Raw genomic sequence first — 18,999 nt, 5'->3', positions numbered from 1 at the left:
CGGAGTAGATAATCCAATTACGTATACACCGTACATGAAATAAAAGCCCGAACCATGGGCAAGCAGAAGAATGCTTCCGGCTACAAATAGCAATGAAGAGTTATCCGTAAGGATACTATAAACGTGAATCGGTCCGCATACGACTGAGAACAAAAGAAGTTAGAACAAAAGGGACCTGATTCCTGCCGAAGAACAATAAGAAGTGTGAATCAGTCTGCCGAAATCGGCACATTCTAGTACCTGGCTCCTGCTAGAGAACAAAAGGATTTCTGATAACGTTCTGCCGAAGAACAAAAGGATTTTGATAACTTTCTGCCGAAAAGACCAAGTTAGATGTCTAAAAGATGTACTGCAGTATGCAGGTGCCCATATATATGAAAAGAGACGTAATAGCATGTGTTATGAAACAAAGACTACTGTTCACCTAGGATCACCCTCTATGGCTAGCCCGGCTTCGTCGGTTGGCTCTCCCCTAGAAAACGCAAGTACTGCCAGTTCTCTCTGTGAAACTTTCGAACAGCTAGGTGCTAGTACCCCTACCCCTACTGCACAGACTATGTCTACTAGAGATCAGCCTATGACGGAGGCAGAGGAGGAATCCTGTTCTACTCCGACCGCTGCATCCAGCGACCAAGTGTCAAATGCAAAAAGGAAGCATAACCAAGCCGATGGAGGCAACTCCAGAGACAAAGGGTATTTACCCCGTTCCCTTTCATCGTCAGATGAGTTATGAGCTGATCAGAGTCCTAGTTATTATCGCAATGATGATGGTGGCTATGACTCGGACGACAATTACCATTATGAAGACACCCCGGAACTCCCTTCCGACCACCGAGAGCAATGCTACTGGTGTGACTCTACCCACGCCAAGGGAAACGACTGTCTCTTTGCAGACTGGGTTGCCCGTCACCACAAGATTGTTGGCAAGAACCTTTACCGATACTCGCAGCCAGACAGCGGTTGGCGAAAGGTCACTGGCGTCTACAATGGCAAGTCTCTTCGCCCTGAGCAGGCGTGGATGCGCTTTGAACTGGTGGAAAGCCAGGAGCACCCCGAGCTCTCCCGCTACCGCTACTGGCACGCTCACCGGGATGCTTCCCCAGAGGCGGTGAAGAAGGCCAAGACTTGGGCCGCCAAGTATGGGAAGGCCTATAGGTCTGAGGCTCTCGCCAACTTGAGGGCCATGGGGTACTACTGTGACTACTCGCCGAGGACCTTTGCTTGGTCTGAGGACTCACAGGATATGTTCCCTAGGCCTGCCGCTTACAAACGCAAGAAGGTTTAGGTTATAGATCTTACGCCTTATCCGTTCAACCGGAAGTAGCCTATGCACATAGTTAGTGTAGCCTCAAGGCTTTATAGCCATTCCTCTGATGAACAACAGGAGAAGAAAACCAAGATTGGTCAGCTGACTTTGTAGTCAGAAGCTCAAGGGGCCATGCTCCACTTATGAGGAAAGATAAGAAATACGACATACGAGTCATCACACGACGCAACCGGAAATAACTGATGAAGTTACAACCTTAAGTGGAAGAATCTAAGCCGGGGATGTGCGAGCCTTGTGAGTCTGGGCTTCCGACATTCATCACCCCCTAGCAGGTATGGCCGAGTACAGTACAACCACAATATCAACTCCCATCGGGATCGGGACTCGGGAACAGTGTTCATTGATAGCATCAACTGTCTACACGGAGTGCTGTGGGGATCGACTGGCCGAAGGAGCTATATCCGACCACACGCTGCCGCTGTAGGATTTGATCACAATTCGCTCAAGAAAGACGCTGAGAGGGTAGGACTCCAATAGGCAGCGATCAGATATCGACTATTGGTACGAGACTACTGACTTTCACGGGCTTGGCTTGTCGGATGAGCTGGAGCATACGATTCTTTCAAGGTAGAAAAGTTTGGCTTGCTAACTGTGTTCCGAAGACCAGGAGGAGATAGAGGTTAGGGGACTAACCATATTAGTTCGGGGGATATGTAGTGCAATGGGCCTACGGCCATGTCACATCACTTCGAGCACCCACTTATCAACATGACGGAGGTTACCGCAGGGATCAAGAGCAGAGTAGAGCCGTTGCTGAAGTGGGATACCTTATTACTTTTACTTTCTTTTACTTAGTTCACTCTGGGTACTTAGTCCATTCTAGGCTAGCTATCTATGATGTTCTCCTTAGATATAATCTATCTTCATATATGCAGCCTTATAGGCAGACGCTTTATAGCGCAAGTACAGCAGGACTGTATCAGCAACACCAGCCAGCTCGACATGAGACCCGAGCTTAACTAATCGTTACCACTATACCACTATACCAATCTATCACCAGATACATAGGGTACTTCCATCGTATGTACTATGACCACCACAGCCAAACCTTTGGGAGGCTATATTCCCTAGCAGCCTTTACAGTCGTACAGTCCGTCATCAGCCTTGGATATCATGGGTGGAGGCCGACGGAACCTAATGGAAGCATATCCGTAGGAGACTTTAGGGGTTTTACGCTACAGCGTTTCAATTTGCTTCCGCTTCTTCCTCCAAGTTGCGTGCGTCAAATTGCATCCGCGCTCCCTTTCCCAGGTCACGTGCTTTATTTTTCCCCTGTTTCTCCGAGCCGCGTCTCAATTTACTTCCGCTCCTTTCCTCCAAGTCGCGCGCGTCAAATTGCATCCGCACTCTCCCTCCCAGGTCACGTGCATCATTTTACTTCCGCTTTTTCTCTTCTTGCTTTCTCTTCCATTTCTCGTCCTAAGTCCGAGTTTCTTGTCCGATTTTTCATGCCACAAGCCCCGGTGTTTACCGGGCTTTGGTCGCGACTGGTTTCGAGAGCGAAGGCAAAGTGCATGGAAAGGTTGACACACAAATTCCTTTATTCTTTTATCCTTGTTGTGTTCAACCTTTCCTTCTTCCGACTTTACAGTCACAAGTACCTTGCCTTCTCCTCTGTAAGCAGAGCTCTCTACTAATCACCTTCTCCCCTCAGACCCCCTGGCTAATCCTGATCAGTGTTTCTATCAATTCTTCATCTTGTCTCCTTTACTAGTCGCTGATAGGACATAATCAGGTAAGCTTCGGGCTCTTTGGGTTACACACAAAATTCCTTTATTTCTTTTATCCTTGTTGTGTTCAACCTTTCCTTCTTCCGACTTTACAGTCACAAGTACCTTGCCTTCTCCTCTTGTTCCTATCAATTCTTCATCTTGTCTCCTTTACTAGTCGCTGATAGGACATAATCAGCATATGCATTTGGGATCTTGTTTGCTTCTCTCCAGTCCGAAGTTAAGCCTCGAGCCCTGCCAGCCCTAAGAGCCCACCAGTTCTCTCCAAGCCTTGTCCCTCCGAGCTAGCCCCAACAGTACAGTGAAGGTCTATTGTCCGGACCTTACAATTGCCCAGGGTTATGACCGTGAGAATCTGTTCAAGGACTGGCTCGCTGATCCTACCACAGCTCCTGGCGTCTCTACCATCCCCCATGACACTCATACTCTCCTCCTTCTCGATAACCGCCTCTGCATCCCCGACGTTGACACTCTTCGTGAGGACCTTATGCGTCAAGCACATGAAGGCACTGCAGCACACTTGGGCATAGAGAAAACAGTGGAGGTATTACGTGAAGGCTACTTCTGGGAAGGCTTGGTTGGAGATGTCCGTGAGTTCGTCCGTGCTTGTCACTCATGTCAACAGCCAAATGCATCCACCAAAAAACCCGTCGGTCCCTTGCATCCGCTGCCGGTCCCTCGCGACAAATTCGACGATATCGCTATGGATTTTGTTGGTCCTCTACCCAGCGCTGGCGGCCACGACTATCTCCTCACCATCACCGACCGGTTAACTGGCTTCATCGAACTCGTCCCATGCTCCACCACCCTCAACGCTCGCGACCTCGCCCTTCTCTTCTGGAACTGTTGGGTCTCTCGCTATGGCTTACCGCTCTCCATCACCTCGGATCGTGATGCTCTCTTCACCTCTCGCTTTTGGACAACCCTTTGGGATGAACAGGGTGTCCGGTTGAAGATGTCGACTGCTTTTCATCCGCAAACTGATGGGACTTCAGAGAGATCAAACAAGACAGTAGGACAATTGTTGCGGAGTTGGGTTAACAGACAGGGCACTTCATGGGCTAAGTTCCTTCCTCGTATTTCTCAGGCTATGAACAATACTGTCCGTCGTTCTACAGGGTACTCTCCCATTCAGCTTGTCTTTGGCCGCCGCCTCCGCACGCTTCCTGGCATCGCCCGCCCGCCCGCCACCCTTCACTCGCGAGTCCATCCCTATTCGTGCTGACTGGACCGCCGCTGCTGCTCAACAAGATCTCTTCCTGGCCGACGCTCAGGACAACCTGGTCTTGGCTAAGCATCGCATGGCTATCCAAGCTAACCGCCACCGTCGGTCGGAGATCATTTACAATGTTGGAGATTGGGTCTGGTTGGATACTCGCAATAGACTCAAAGAGTTCAAGTCTGGTGATGGGGATTTCCGTGCTGCTAAGTTCTTCCCACGTTTCCAAGGTCCTTACAAGGTACTGGCTGCTCACTCCGACCGCTCAGTGTATACCTTGGATCTTCCAGACTCTCCCTCTGGCAGTTACACCAAGTTCCATGCCAACCTTCTCAAGCCCTACCTCTCATCTTCTCGCTTTCATCAGACCTCCCCTCTGACTTCTTCAGCGCCATCAAGCCCTTCCTCTAGTTCCTCCCCAAGGTTATTACAGATTCTGGATGATCGTGAGTTCCGTGGTCGCCGTCAGCTTCGTGTGGTATTCTCTGGCAATGGTCCCACTGGCCAATGGCGCTACCTGGACGACCTCCGCCCTCTGGCTGGTTTCCAGTCCCTGTATGAGGAGTACTTGGGTCCTGATGATCTTGCCATTTGATCATTCCTTCCTATTCTTCTCTATTCCTCTCCTTATTTTCTCTTTCTCGTCCGCCTGTTCCTTCTTCCTTTCCATTTTCTTTTCTCTCTTCATTTTTTCTTTTTATCTTCTTCTCTCTTCTTCTTTTCTGGCTCATTTCTTCTCTTCCTTTTTGCTTATTTTCTGGTTTCCTCTCCTCTTTTCTTTTCTTCCATATTGTCATGGCTTGGCTTGGGCTGCTCTGTTGGGTTATTTTTTTGGCCTTTATGGTTTGTTTTTCCCCTGGCTTGTGCTCAACAAGACTAAATCTTAAAAGGCTGCGCTCAGGAGTGGTTACCTGCTGCGTTCTCCTTCCCCATCTTATCCATCCTGGATCTGGTGACAAGAATTTACAGTCAGCCCATGACCCCCATGCTTATAGCTGTTTTTTTCTCCTTTCTTGTAGGCACTGGGGTGTGCCTCACTGCGTTCGGTGGGCGTTCGGAAAGGATGGGCGTTCGTGGTATAGGTCTAGAGGGCGTTCGGATGCGTTCGCGGAAGCGTTCGGTGTTTGTTTATAGTTATAGTGGTCTACTGGATGCGAAACTAGCAATGGTTGATATGCATGAGTTTCGCTTAGAGAAAGAGAAAACTATAACTATGTATGAGATCTATATATATATATATGTATGGATGTATGCAGAAACAAACAGAAGTCCATCGAAAAAAAGGGACAGAGATCCGGCGAAGTCCGCCGCCGCGTCTCGGCAGCAATTGCCGGTCCTATGCATGAGAATAAAATATCATGCATAGGATAAGGCCGGACAGAGCTCGATGTCGCGTTTCGGCGAAGTCCGAAAGACGCGTTTCGGCATCAAATCTCACCTACCAACATCGACCAATGCATAGGAATAAATCCTACCATATGGTGAGAACGAGTGGTGGTAAGGGCTCTGCACTTACACTCTCCCCCGCCCAGATGAGAGCCAGGGGAAGGCTCGGCTGGCCAGATCAAACAGATAAAAGAAAGAAGTAAGAGATAAGGCAAAGGAACGTAAAAATCGAAAAAGAGAGAATAGAGGCAAAAGAACGAACGATCACCAGGCCGTGGGGACTGCCAGCGCCCCCCTGTCAACACGTTACTTTCCAAATCCATCCACGTTGGAAGGACTGGGCAGGAGAACACTCTGTGAGAAAGTCCTGTTAATTTAGTCTTGCTGAGCGCAAGCCAGGGAAAAAAACCAATAATGGCCAAAAAACCCACAGAGAAGCGCAAGCAGCCCCCGATTTACACGGAAAGAGAGACAGAAAAAGAAAGTACCAAGGAAAACAGGGGCAAACAGGAAGGGAACTCACAAGGCCAGTTCGTCGTCGCCTATATATTCGTCATATAAGGCCCGGAAACCATCGTGTGTACGCAAATCGTCGAGATTCCGCCATTGGCCATTAGGACCGTCGCCGCTGAGTACTACCCGGAGTTGCCTATGACCGCGATACACTCGATCATCCAGGATTTGGAGGATGCTGCGACGTCCAGTGTCCGATTGGTGGGTTACTGGTGATGTTTGATGGAACCTAGGCGACGACAGATAAGGCTTAAGGAGATGACCATGGAATTTTGGGTATGTCCATGTAAGGTCCGGACAATAGACCTTCACTGTACTGTTGGGGCTAGCTCGGAGGGACAAGGCTTGGAGAGAACTGGTGGGCTCTTAGGGCTGGCAGGGCTCGAGGCTTAACTTCGGACTGGAGAGAAGCAAACAAGATCCCAAATGCATATGCTGATTATGTCCTATCAGCGACTAGTAAAGGAGACAAGATGAAGAATTGATAGGGACAAGAGGAGAAGGCAAGGTACTTGTGACTGTAAAGTCGGAAGAAGGAAAGGTTGAACACAACAAGGATAAAAGAATAAAGGAATTTGTGTGAAACCCGAAGAGCCCGAAGCTTACCTGATTATGTCCTATCAGCGACTAGTAAAGGAGACAAGATGAAGAATTGATAGGGACACTGATCAGGATTAGCCAGGGGGGTCTGAGGGGAGAAAGTAATTAGTAGAGAGCTCTGCTTACAGAGGAGAAGGCAAGGTACTTGTGACTGTAAAGTCGGAAGAAGGAAAGGTTGAACACAACAAGGATAAAAGAATAAAGGAATTTGTGTGTCAACCTTTCCATGCACTTTGCCTTCGCTCTCGAAACCAGTCGCGACCAAAGCCCGGTAAACACCGGGGCTTGTGGCATGAAAAATCGGACAAGAAACTCGGACTTAGGACGAGAAATGGAAGAGAAAGCAAGAAGAGAAAAAGCGGAAGTAAAATGATGCACGTGACCTGGGAGGGAGAGTGCGGATGCAATTTGACGCGCGCGACTTGGAGGAAGGGAGCGGAAGTAAATTGAGACGCGGCTCGGAGAAACAGGGGAAAAATAAAGCACGTGGCCTGGGAAAGGGAGCGCGGATGCAATTTGACACGCGCAACTTGGAGGAAGAAGCGGAAGCAAATTGAAACGCGGCTCGAAATTCGAAGCTGGGGAAGGTGGTGACCGTGGGTCACTGGGTCGGAGGCTAGCCTCTTACAGTCCGGTCATTCATGTGAAGACGGTAAACTGAGAGGGCAGGGTTAGCTTCTTGTACCTGGTAAGGCCCCTGGAAGCGGGGGAAGAACTTAGCAGCGCGATATTCCCCGTCTCCAGCACGAAATTCCTTCAACCTATTTCGGGTATCCAACCACACCCAATCTCCAACCTTGTAGGCTACTTCAGGACGGCGATGGCGATTGGCCTGGACGGCCATACGATGCTTCGCCACAAGGAGGTTATCGCGCGCCTCAGTGTAACAACCCAGGGGGGATGTTCACTGAAAGAGTTCGGCTTGATTTGATTGAAAGAGAGACGGCTGGAACACGACTGTTGTCTAGTCGGTGGCAAGGAAAGAGGTAGTTGGATTGTCCGGGCGCAGAAGCGGTCTATGAGTTTGCATATGTTTGTTGATCACTGGGCAGAGTGTCAACGAAGCTATAATTAAAGCACTCAAAAGAACTACAGCAGGTCGCGGACAACCAAAGGAAAAGGGCTCTCTTTCTAAAGATAAAGAAGAGAGGCTTTTCCTTGCTGCAAATTCCTTTGAGGCCTGTGAGGAGCGCGCAAAATAAACGGAATCAAAATAAGAGAAAGCGGCAGCAAATCTATGTATGAAGTGAAACAGACCTTGGGATCATAATGACCGTGTTTGGCATGCATGCCTTACACCCTCCCCTTCCTGAAAAAGGCCATGGTCTTGGAAGAAAAGGCGAGAGCAAGAAAAACTAGGTAAAAAAATAAGTGGGGTCCATTGGTGAAACAACTAGGCTAAAGGGTAATAAGTGGGGTCCATGTTTGAAAGAAGAAAGAAAAAAACACATCAAAATTACTCCAACAACAACTCATCTGGGCCATCATACACCTCCCACGTGTAACAACCCAGGGGGGATGTTCACTGAAGAGTTCGGCTTGATTCGATTTGAAAGAGAGACGGCTGGAACACGACTGTTGTCTAGTCGGTGGCAAGGAAAGAGGTAGTTGGATTGTCCGGGCGCAGAAGCGGTCTATGAGTTTGCATATGTTTGTTGATCACTGGGCAGAGTGTCAACGAAGCTATAATTAAAGCACTCAAAAGAACTACAGCAGGTCGCGGACAACCAAAGGAAAAGGGCTCTCTTTCTAAAGATAAAGAAAAAGAGGCTTTTCCTTGCTGCAAATTCCTTTGAGGCCTGTGAGGAGCGCGCAAAATAAACGGAATCAAAATAAGAGAAAAGCGGCAGCAAATCTATGTATGAAGTGAAACAGACCTTGGGATCATAATGACCGTGTTTGGCATGCATGCCTTACACCACGCAGCCTTGAAACCATCCCATAACTCGACTTCAACTCGGGGTAACCACTTGCCAAGGGCTGGCTCACCAACTAACCGGACTCGGACCTCCTCAGTGTTCTTCCTGGTGCGGATGTCAAGGACCTCGAGGACCTGGGGGTGAGGTGGAGCTGGGACTTGGGGTTGGAGGGGAGGTGACGAGGAATGATAACGTTCAGAGACCACGTAAGGCTTGAGGAGGGAGACATGGCGTCGAGCGGTGTCATTGGCGCGAGCAGGGACATCGAGTTCATAGAGGGATTGATTTGGAAAAGCTTTGACAATAGTGTAAGGACCATCATAACGTGGGATGAACTTAGCAGAATTTTTGAAGCCTGATGAGGACTTGTATTCATGCCTGACATGACGGGTGTTCACCAGCACTTGGTCACCGACCTTGTAAATGGGATCAGGCCGGCGATGTTTGTTGGCTTGAACTGCTTGTCGATGTTTGGCCATGAGGAGGTTGTCTCGTGCTTCCCCTTCGTCGAGCCGCATACGCCGAGCTGCTGCTTCCCATTCGTCTTCCGAAGGTACCATGAACTGCAAGGCTTCGGCAATTTTCGCTGGAGTGTCAGCCACCAAGGGAGGAACATGAGAGAGACGCTTGCCAAAAACCAGCTCGGCAGGAGTGTGCTTGGTTGATGCACGGACATGGTTGTTGAGAGCAAAAGCAATGCGCTGCAAATGGTCAGCCCATGTACGCCCACGGATGTCAGTGAGGGTTCGGAGCGACTCGATTACTGATTTGTTGGACCGTTCAGAAATACCATCAGTCTGGGGGTGATATGATGTTGAAAGCATAGACTTGGTGTCGATATGCTTGGTGACATGACGCCAAACCCCAGACTGGAAGATGCTACCGCGGTCGGAGACAATGGAGCGAGGGCAGCCGAATTTGGAAAGCCAGTGGTCGTAAAAAAGTCGGGCAACCTCTCGCGCATTTGCTGTGATGGTGGTAGGAATGAGGACCACATAACCCGTGAGGCGGTCGGTGATGACAATGAGTTGGTCAAAACCTTGCGATGTGGGGAGAGGGCCCACGAAGTCAATGCCAATGTCGAGAAACTTCGCCTGTGGAACTGGTAGAGAGTGAAGGCGGCCTGCGGGCTTGACAGTAGTGCTCTTTGAAGTCTGACAGGGTGCACACGAGCTTACATAGTCCACAACATCCTGCCTCATGCCCTCCCAGTAATAGCTGCGGCGCACCATCTCCAATGTCTTCGCTACGCCGAAATGGCCCACATCATCATGACACTGGTGGATGAAACCTTCTCGGAGCTCACTGGTATCGGGCACACATAGCCTGCCTTCCCATCGCAACACCTGATGTACTCCTTGACCATTCTCAACATTCTCCAACGTTACTCCAGGTGCCCTATCCTCCTCTTGCAACCATGCTCCCATGACCTGATCTTGAGCGTAGCCTTGCGCGACCTTGGTGATGGTGGATGTGTTTTGGCCGAGGAGACCGAGGACTGCTACACTGACTTCAGCTGTCTCCATACCATCCTGCTCATCGTCGGCGCCGCCAAGCCGAGAGAGGGCATCTGCGATGAAGTTATTGACACCTGAGATGTGGTCAATACGCAAGTCGAACCGGGATAGGATGCCCAGCCAGCGCTTTTGGCGTTCGGATAGGTCGCGCTGTTGGAGGAACCATTTGAGAGTGAAGTGGTCGGTCTGAACTTGAATGGGGACATCCAGAAGGAGAGGCCGCCAGAGTTTGAGGGCACGGACGATGGCCAAGAGTTCCCTCCTCCTGCTCAAATTCCGCTTCCTCATGGTCGAAGGTGCTTACAGCAGCGATTGCTGTGGGTTCCTTGCGCTTTGGGCAGTCGGGAGACTTGTGACCGGGTTGGCGGCAGAGGAAGCATCGCTGTTCACTGGCAAGGTGAGCTCGAGCGCGGCGACCAGCACCACCCTTGGGGAGCGGAAGTCGTGGGTTGAGCCATTGAGCAATGTCGATGGGCGAAGACGCTTCAGGCGAGACAGCAGCGATCGGCGTGCGGGTGGGCGCGATGGGGGCGAAAGCGGACTGGTAGCGAAGGAGTCTGGTGGCACAGATTTCCATATGCTTGAGAAGTTCAGCTAAACTGGCCTGACGAAGCTGATTCTCACCACCAAAGTCCCGTTCAAGCTCCGCCAAAAGACCAGGTGTCATGTGGTTTCGCAGCCAGTGTGTAGCGACGCCTTCGGACATGGGGCTGTCGGAATCCTTCAGGAGGGCGAACCACTGTTTGAAATCCATGATGGCCGATGGGATTTTGTCAAGTCGGAGGAGCTGGGGTTGAAGAGAATAGATTTTCTTTTCGGTCTCGGATACCCAGCCGAGCGGAAGCATTGCAGACTTGAAAGCTTTTGCCCAGTCATCAAAGGTGCGACATTGGAGGCCATCACCTTCGAGGAATTGAAGATGGCGGATACCAGTAAGAGACTGGGCGGCGTGGGCGAGCTTGCGGGCCTCAAAAGCGGTGGGTTCATAGCGGTAACCAGCGGCCATGAGGGTAAAGATGCTGCGAAGCTTCGAGATGTGTTGGTGAATAGCCGCTGCGTCGGCATGTTCAGAGAGGACTGGAAAGGAATATTTGGGTTGGGGGAGAGAATCATACATAATAGGAGGATGAGGGGACTCTGATTTGGCAGGTAAGCTGGAAGTGGCGGGATTGTGCGGAGGGAGGTCGCGCTTCTCGGCCTCGCGTTTGAGAAGACCTCGCATTTGTGCTTGTAGCTCCGCCATTTCGCGCTTGTGCTCCTCTCTCTCCCGCTTTCTCTCGTCCTCTATCTGTTTGATCTTCCTCTGTAGGGATTCCTTGTCTGTAGGGGGTGTTGTCATTTCGGGGAATGGTGTATCTTGCCGAAGTCGTGGTTTGGATTGATCTTCAATAGGTGTAATGGTGTCAAAAAAATTTTCTGGTGGCTCAGCAGAGCTCATGCAGTTGAGATTCGCTTAAAAAAAGTGTAACAACCCAGGGGGGATGTTCACTGAAAGAGTTCGGCTTGATTTGATTGAAAGAGAGACGGCTGGAACACGACTGTTGTCTAGTCGGTGGCAAGGAAAGAGGTAGTTGGATTGTCCGGGCGCAGAAGCGGTCTATGAGTTTGCATATGTTTGTTGATCACTGGGCAGAGTGTCAACGAAGCTATAATTAAAGCACTCAAAAGAACTACAGCAGGTCGCGGACAACCAAAGGAAAAGGGCTCTCTTTCTAAAGATAAAGAAGAGAGGCTTTTCCTTGCTGCAAATTCCTTTGAGGCCTGTGAGGAGCGCGCAAAATAAACGGAATCAAAATAAGAGAAAGCGGCAGCAAATCTATGTATGAAGTGAAACAGACCTTGGGATCATAATGACCGTGTTTGGCATGCATGCCTTACACTCAGCGAGCGAGAGGTCGGTGCGATCCGCTGCGAGAGTCCATTCGGCCTGTGTGGGAAGGGAAGCCCGGGTGAACAGAGGAGGACGAGCCAGACTAGGTAGGGTACGGAGCCGACGGCCAAAGACCAGTTGTGCCGGAGAGAAACCTGTGGAACGTCTGACAGTGTTATTCATGGCTTGGGAAACACGAGAGAGGTACTTAACCCAAGAGGTGCCATGCCTATCCACCCAGCTACGTAGCAGTTGCACCACTGTCTTGTTGGACCGTTCCGAAGTGCCGTCAGTCTGCGGATGGAAGGCCGTGGACATCTTGAGCTTGACATTCTGCTGCTCCCATAGTGTTGTCCAGAATCGCGAGGTGAACAGAGTATCACGATCGGACGTAATGGAGAGCGGCAAACCATAACGAGACACCCATCGCTCCCAAACCAGGATGGCGAGATCCCGAGCATTGATCATGGTGGAGCAGGCGACCAGTTCGATGAACCCGGTTAGTCTATCCGTGATCGTGAGGAGATAGTCGTGTCCACCGGAAGAAGGGAGTGGTCCTACAAAATCGATAGCGATATCATCGAATTTATTGCGTGGGACCGGAAGCGGATGCAAGGGACCAGCCGGCTTCGTCGTGGGTGCGTTCGCCTGTTGACATAAATGGCACGCACGAACAAACTCACGAACATCCTTGGACATTGTCTCCCAAAAGTATCCACTCCTGAGTACCTCCATGGTTTTCTCCACTCCCAGATGCCCAGCAGTGCCTTCATGGGCTTGCCGCATAAGTTCCTCACGAAGTGTATTAACGTCCGGAATGAATAAGCGGTTGTCAACGAGGAGAAGTCGGTGGGTATCATGATCATGGAAGGTAACACCTGGAGCAGTAGACATGGATCAGCAAGCCATTCTTTGAATAATACATCACCTTGATAACCCTGCGCAATCGCGCGAAGGGTGTCCGGATCCAAAGTGGGCTCGTATGTCATTGTGGCATGAACTGAAACCGGTGATTGATCCAGAGAGGGGTCGGCAGGTTCGACGGCATCTGAAGGGGCGTGACGAGAGAGGTAATCGGCGAGAGTATTGAACTCCCCTTTGATGTATTCGATGCGGAGGTCGAAATCCTTCAGAGTACTCAACCACCGAAGCTGACGGGGAGAGAGATTACGTTGACCTAGGAACCATTGAAGGGTAAAGTGATCGCAGTAGACGTGGACTGGAATGCCGTATAGCAGAGGGCGCCAATGATCGAGGGCATTAATAATCACCAGCAGCTCACGGTTGTGTACTGGATAGTTCCGTTGTGCACTATTGAAGGTGCGCGAATCGTAGGCCACAGGCTGGGCGGACTCCCGAGAGGTACCGACACCAATCCAAGCGCCAGTACCTGTGTTGGAAGCGTCGGTGAATAGAAAAACCTGCTGCTTTCCCGCTTTGACAGCATCATAATCGATAACGGCAAGACAGGGGACAGTACTCACCGCGCGTCGAGTCGCTTCAAAGGCCGCCTTCTCCGCAGGGCCGAACGACCATCTCCAACCAGTCCATCCCTCGGGGAGGTGTCCCTTATGCATCTTAACAGCCTTGTAGTAAGCTTTCTCAGCCGCCGCATTCGGAGGAAGAGTGGCGTGAAGCACGGCGGTGTGGTCGGCCAGGTTTGGTACGAAATCGCGAAGGTAGTTAACGAGACCGAGGAACGAGTGAAGTTGGTGAGAATTGACCGGGAGGGGGAACTGCTCGACGCGTGCTATTTTGGCGGGGTCGGGCAGAATCTGTCCGGGGCGGATGATATGTCCTAAGAACGCTACTTCGTCGAGGAACAGCTTTGACTTCTCACGCGAGCAGCGAAGACCACTTCGACGTAGGGCAGAAAGGACACTCACAATATTATCATGCAGGTCCTTAGCATCCTTCCCCCAGATGATGATATCGTCCACGTAAGCCTCGCAACATTCCCCAGTTAAACCTTGTAACGCCTCATTAATGCGACGCTGTTGAGCAGCCGGCGCGTTCCGGATCCCTTGAGGCATTACCACCCACTCTAGGAGACCGAGAGGAGTGGTGATAGCGGTTTTCGGGATGTCCTCCTCCTTCATTAGCGTTTGGAAAAAGGCATCCTTACAGTCAAGTTTTGCGAAAATCTTGCCCTTCCTGGCGGCACGGTGGAGGATATCCTGGACATTCCCCATAGGGTACATGTCGGGGACCGTGACATTGTTCAAAGCGCGGAAATCGCAGACCATTCTGAATTTGCCATTACCTTTGGACACGAGGAACGCTGGGGAGGCCCAAGGGGAACTGGAATAGCGAAGACGACCTGCATTCAGATGCTCTAACAGCATCTCGCGGAAACGGGGAAGCAGGGCTTCCGGTACTCGATAGGGTGGCGAGCGGTGGGGAGTAGCACCATGTTTCAGGTTAATTTCGAAACGCACGCCAGACTTTGTTTTGGAGATGGTGGGGAAATTTCGCACGTCGCCTAGGTCGTCGCAGAAAACATCGTGGAATTCGGTCTGAAGCTTGCGTAGAACATCCGTCAGACTGTCGGACTCGGCGGCCGCGCGGGTCTGCGAAAGATTGGGGCGGGTGTCGGCGAATGACACTGTGGCGGTAGTCGAGGCGGAATTTGCGGCGGCGTGGGAAACTGGCGCACCTAACTTTTGCAAGCCTAACGCAGACAAGTTCACACCGCCCGCCTCCAATAACCGGATGAAAGAATTTGATTCCGCGAGTAATCCGTGCCGCGCGAAGAAATTTAGTCCTAAGATACCATCGTAGGTACCGTGCAGATCCATCAGGACACCATCGACTCGATACATGTGACCACCTAGGGAAAACGACCCGACGACCATATCTGTGACCAACGGACCCGCCAAACCTCCGGCTAGACGCACTCGCATCCGTACCAACCCTTTCCTCACTTCCCAGCCCAGTCTCACCGCCAACCTCGGATCCACAAAAGTTGTGGACGCCCCCGTGTCGAGTAAGAATTTAGGGGAGGGGGCTGATAAGTGGCTGTCAGCAGAGACTGGAACGGATATAGAGAGCAAGGGATGGAAAAGAGCGTACGTCGCGTCACGGGTATCATCATCGGCTGGAGGAACGGTTTGTGTTAACGTCAGATAGGCCGAGGTAGCATCGCCTGCCGTCAATTCAGTCTCGAGTTGGTTGACCTTAGGAGTCGGAACACGTGTACGGGTAGGGCACTTGGAATGCTGATGCCCCGTTTTACGACAATCGTAGCATCGGTTCTCCTTGCGGAAGACTTCATGGATATGGCGGCCCGCCGGGGAGAGATAATATGGCAGAGCGTGGGAAGGGTCGTGGTAGTAGGACATCGAGTGGGGTAGTTGGACGGTGTCGGAAGAAACCTGGTTGGTGGGACGGGACCTAATCCGAGAGGCGGCATCTTCGTGTTGAATTCGTTCGACGTGGTTACTGATCAAGGCCCGCAGTGCGTCCAGATCGTCGACGTGAAATTCGGGCAAGTCAACCAAGCGAAGGAAAAGGCGCTCGGGACAGGCCGCACGGTAAAAACTGGTGAGTTGTTGGTCGGTCGGGTATAGCTTGCTCCCATGGAGGTGGGCACGGTGCAAAATCACCGCGTTGTCGAATTTTTTCCAACCCTCCGACGACACCTCGTGGAAGGAGAGGCGAAAAAGAGCACGGCTTTCGCGGAACTCCCAGTTGGACGGCATGGCCTTAGCCTTGAAGGTGGCTGACCACGTCTCCCATGTTGTTATTCCATCGGCCTCCATACGGCGACCGTCTTGCTCAACCCAACCAACGAGACCAGCGCACTCAATCGAATTGTTAGCCAGCTCAATCACTGTCACACGGCGTCTCTCTTCCACCTCCTCGTCATCCGAGGGAGTCAGAAGGCCGTGCGTTCGCAAAACCTGTTGAAGCCGACGCAAATGGGTAAGGGCGCGGTCCGCATCGCCAAGGGGACCCTCGAAACGAGGGATGTCTGACGCCTTGGGCAATGGTATACCTCGGGGTGTATAATGTTCCTTGGTAGCTGATAGTTTGTTTTGTTTAGCCAGCAGCTCAGTGAGGAGCGCCAGCGTGTCGTCTTGTTGTTGGACGCGGTCGACCAGACGTGCGAGTAACTCCGTTGGAGAGTCCTGAGCTGATTTGGGCATGGTGGATATGGTATAAAAAGGTAGGTGCTAGTTTCGAAAAAAGTGTAGGCACTGGGGTGTGCCTCACTGCGTTCGGTGGGCGTTCGGAAAGGATGGGCGTTCGTGGTATAGGTCTAGAGGGCGTTCGGATGCGTTCGCGGAAGCGTTCGGTGTTTGTTTATAGTTATAGTGGTCTACTGGATGCGAAACTAGCAATGGTTGATATGCATGAGTTTCGCTTAGAGAAAGAGAAAACTATAACTATGTATGAGATCTATATATATATATATGTATGGATGTATGCAGAAACAAACAGAAGTCCATCGAAAAAAAGGGACAGAGATCCGGCGAAGTCCGCCGCCGCGTCTCGGCAGCAATTGCCGGTCCTATGCATGAGAATAAAATATCATGCATAGGATAAGGCCGGACAGAGCTCGATGTCGCGTTTCGGCGAAGTCCGAAAGACGCGTTTCGGCATCAAATCTCACCTACCAACATCGACCAATGCATAGGAATAAATCCTACCATATGGTGAGAACGAGTGGTGGTAAGGGCTCTGCACTTACATTTCTTTTTTGCCTCTTTGTCCTTCTCTTATTACTTCTATTTCTTTTTCCTGTCCCTGCCTCCTGGTAACTGCTGTTCTTGCTTCCAGGCATAGGCTCTTTGACAGATGGGGGAGAGTGTAAGTGCAGAGCACTATACTCATTTATTCTCCATGCATGCAGTCTTTGTGCATGCATCCTCCTATGCATATTGCATATGCAGGAATTTATGCATCGCATTTACATGCAGGAATTTATGCAGTGCATTTACATGCATGCATTCCCATGTATAAGCTGTATGAATATTCAGCGATATTTGTTGTGTATGTAATCATCCAGATTATGTAACATTCCATGTGTATAATGTTACATTTGAAATACTTAGTAATGACGTGGCATTTGATGTGTGTAACTTTACTTTCTGACACACAGTTGGTACTTAGTAAAATAGTAGTCGCATATTGTTGTAGTTTCTTCAATACTCAATCCACATGTATTACAACCAGTGCATGTTTTGCTAGTCAACTACACACTATACTACTACGACACTCAGTGAGACACCCAGTGTCTACATCTTGTCTCCTTTACTAGTCGCTGATAGGACATAATCAGGTAAGCTTCGGGCTCTTCGGGTTTCACACAACTTCCTTTATTTCTTTTATCCTTGTTGTGTTCAACTTTTCCTTCTTCCGACTTTACAGTCACAAGTACCTTGCCTTCTCCTCTTGTTCCTATCAATTCTTCATCTTGTCTCCTTTACTAGTCACTGATAGGACATAATCAGCATATGCATTTGGGATCTTGTTTGCTTCTCTCCAGTCCGAAGTTAAGCCTCGAGCCCTGCCAGCCCTAAGAGCCCACCAGTCTCTCCAAGCCTTGTCCCTCCGAGCTAGCCCCAACAGTACAGTGAAGGTCTATTGTCCGGACCTTACAACGTCTTCGATACTCTAGTTCCCCTTGGGCCTCCCCGGCGTTCCTCGTGTCCAAAGGTAATGGCAAATTCCGAATGGTCTGTGATTTCCGCGCTCTGAACAACGTCACGGTCCCCAATATGTACCCTATGGGGAATGTCCAGGATATCCTCCACCGTGCCGCCAGGAAGGGCAAGATTTTCGCAAAACTTGACTGTAAGGATGCCTTTTTCCAAACGCTAATGAAGGAGGAGGACATCCCGAAAACCGCTATCACCACTCCTCTCGGTCTCCTAGAGTGGGTGGTAATGCCTCAAGGGATCCGGAACGCGCCGGCCGCTCAACAGCGTCGCATTAATGAGGCGTTACAAGGTTTAACTGGGGAATGTTGCGAGGCTTACGTGGACGATATCATCATCTGGGGGAAGGATGCGAAGGACCTGCATGATAATATTGTGAGTGTTCTTTCTGCCCTACGTCGAAGTGGTCTTCGCTGCTCGCGTGAGAAGTCAAAGCTGTTCCTCGACGAAGTAGCGTTCTTAGGCCATATCATCCGCCCCGGACAGATTCTGCCCGACCCCGCCAAAATCGCACACGTCGAGCAGTTCCCCCTCCCGGTCAATTCTCACCAACTTCACTCGTTCCTCGGTCTCGTTAACTACCTTCGCGATTTCGTACCAAACCTGGCCGACCACACCGCCGTGCTTCATGCCACTCTTCCTCTGAATGCGGCGGCTGAGAAAGCTTACTACAAGGCTGTTAAGATGCATAAGGGACACCTCCCCGAGGGATGGACTGGTTGGAGATGGTCGTTCGGCCCTGCGGAGAAGGCGGCCTTTGAAGCGACTCGACGTGCGGTGAGTACTGTCCCCTGTCTTGCCGTTATCGATTATGATGCTGTCAAAGCGGGAAAACAGCAGGTCTTTCTATTCACCGACGCTTCCAACACAGGTACTGGCGCTTGGATTGGTGTCGGTACCTCTCGGGAGTCCGCCCAGCCTGTGGCCTACGATTCGCGCACTTTCAATAGTGCACAACAGAACTACCCGGTACACGACCACGAGCTGCTGGCGATTATTAATGCCCTCGATCATTGGCGCCCTCTGCTATACGGCATTCCAGTCCACGTCTACTGCGATCACTTTACCCTTCAATGGTTCCTAGGTCAACGTAATCTCTCTCCCTGTCAGCTTCAGTGGCTGAGTACTCTGAAGGATTTCGACCTCCGCATAGAATACATCAAAGGGGAGTTCAATACTCTCGCAGATTACCTCTCTCGTCATGCTCCTTCGGACGCCGCCGAACCTGCCGACCCCTCCCTGGATCAATCACCGG

General features: G+C 50.8%; 1 pseudogene; it reads right to left on the bottom strand.

Moving 5' to 3' along the window:
* Positions 1-5,321: 5,321 nt before the first annotated feature.
* Positions 5,322-16,775, bottom strand: CNJ02790 (annotated as a pseudogene).
* Between the last annotated feature and the right edge of the window lie 2,224 nt (positions 16,776-18,999).

This window comes from Cryptococcus neoformans (assembly GCF_000091045.1).
Source record: "Cryptococcus neoformans var. neoformans JEC21 chromosome 10 sequence".
In the NCBI taxonomy this organism is placed as follows: domain Eukaryota; kingdom Fungi; phylum Basidiomycota; class Tremellomycetes; order Tremellales; family Cryptococcaceae; genus Cryptococcus; species Cryptococcus deneoformans.
This window is presented reverse-complemented; position numbering and strand designations above follow the sequence as displayed.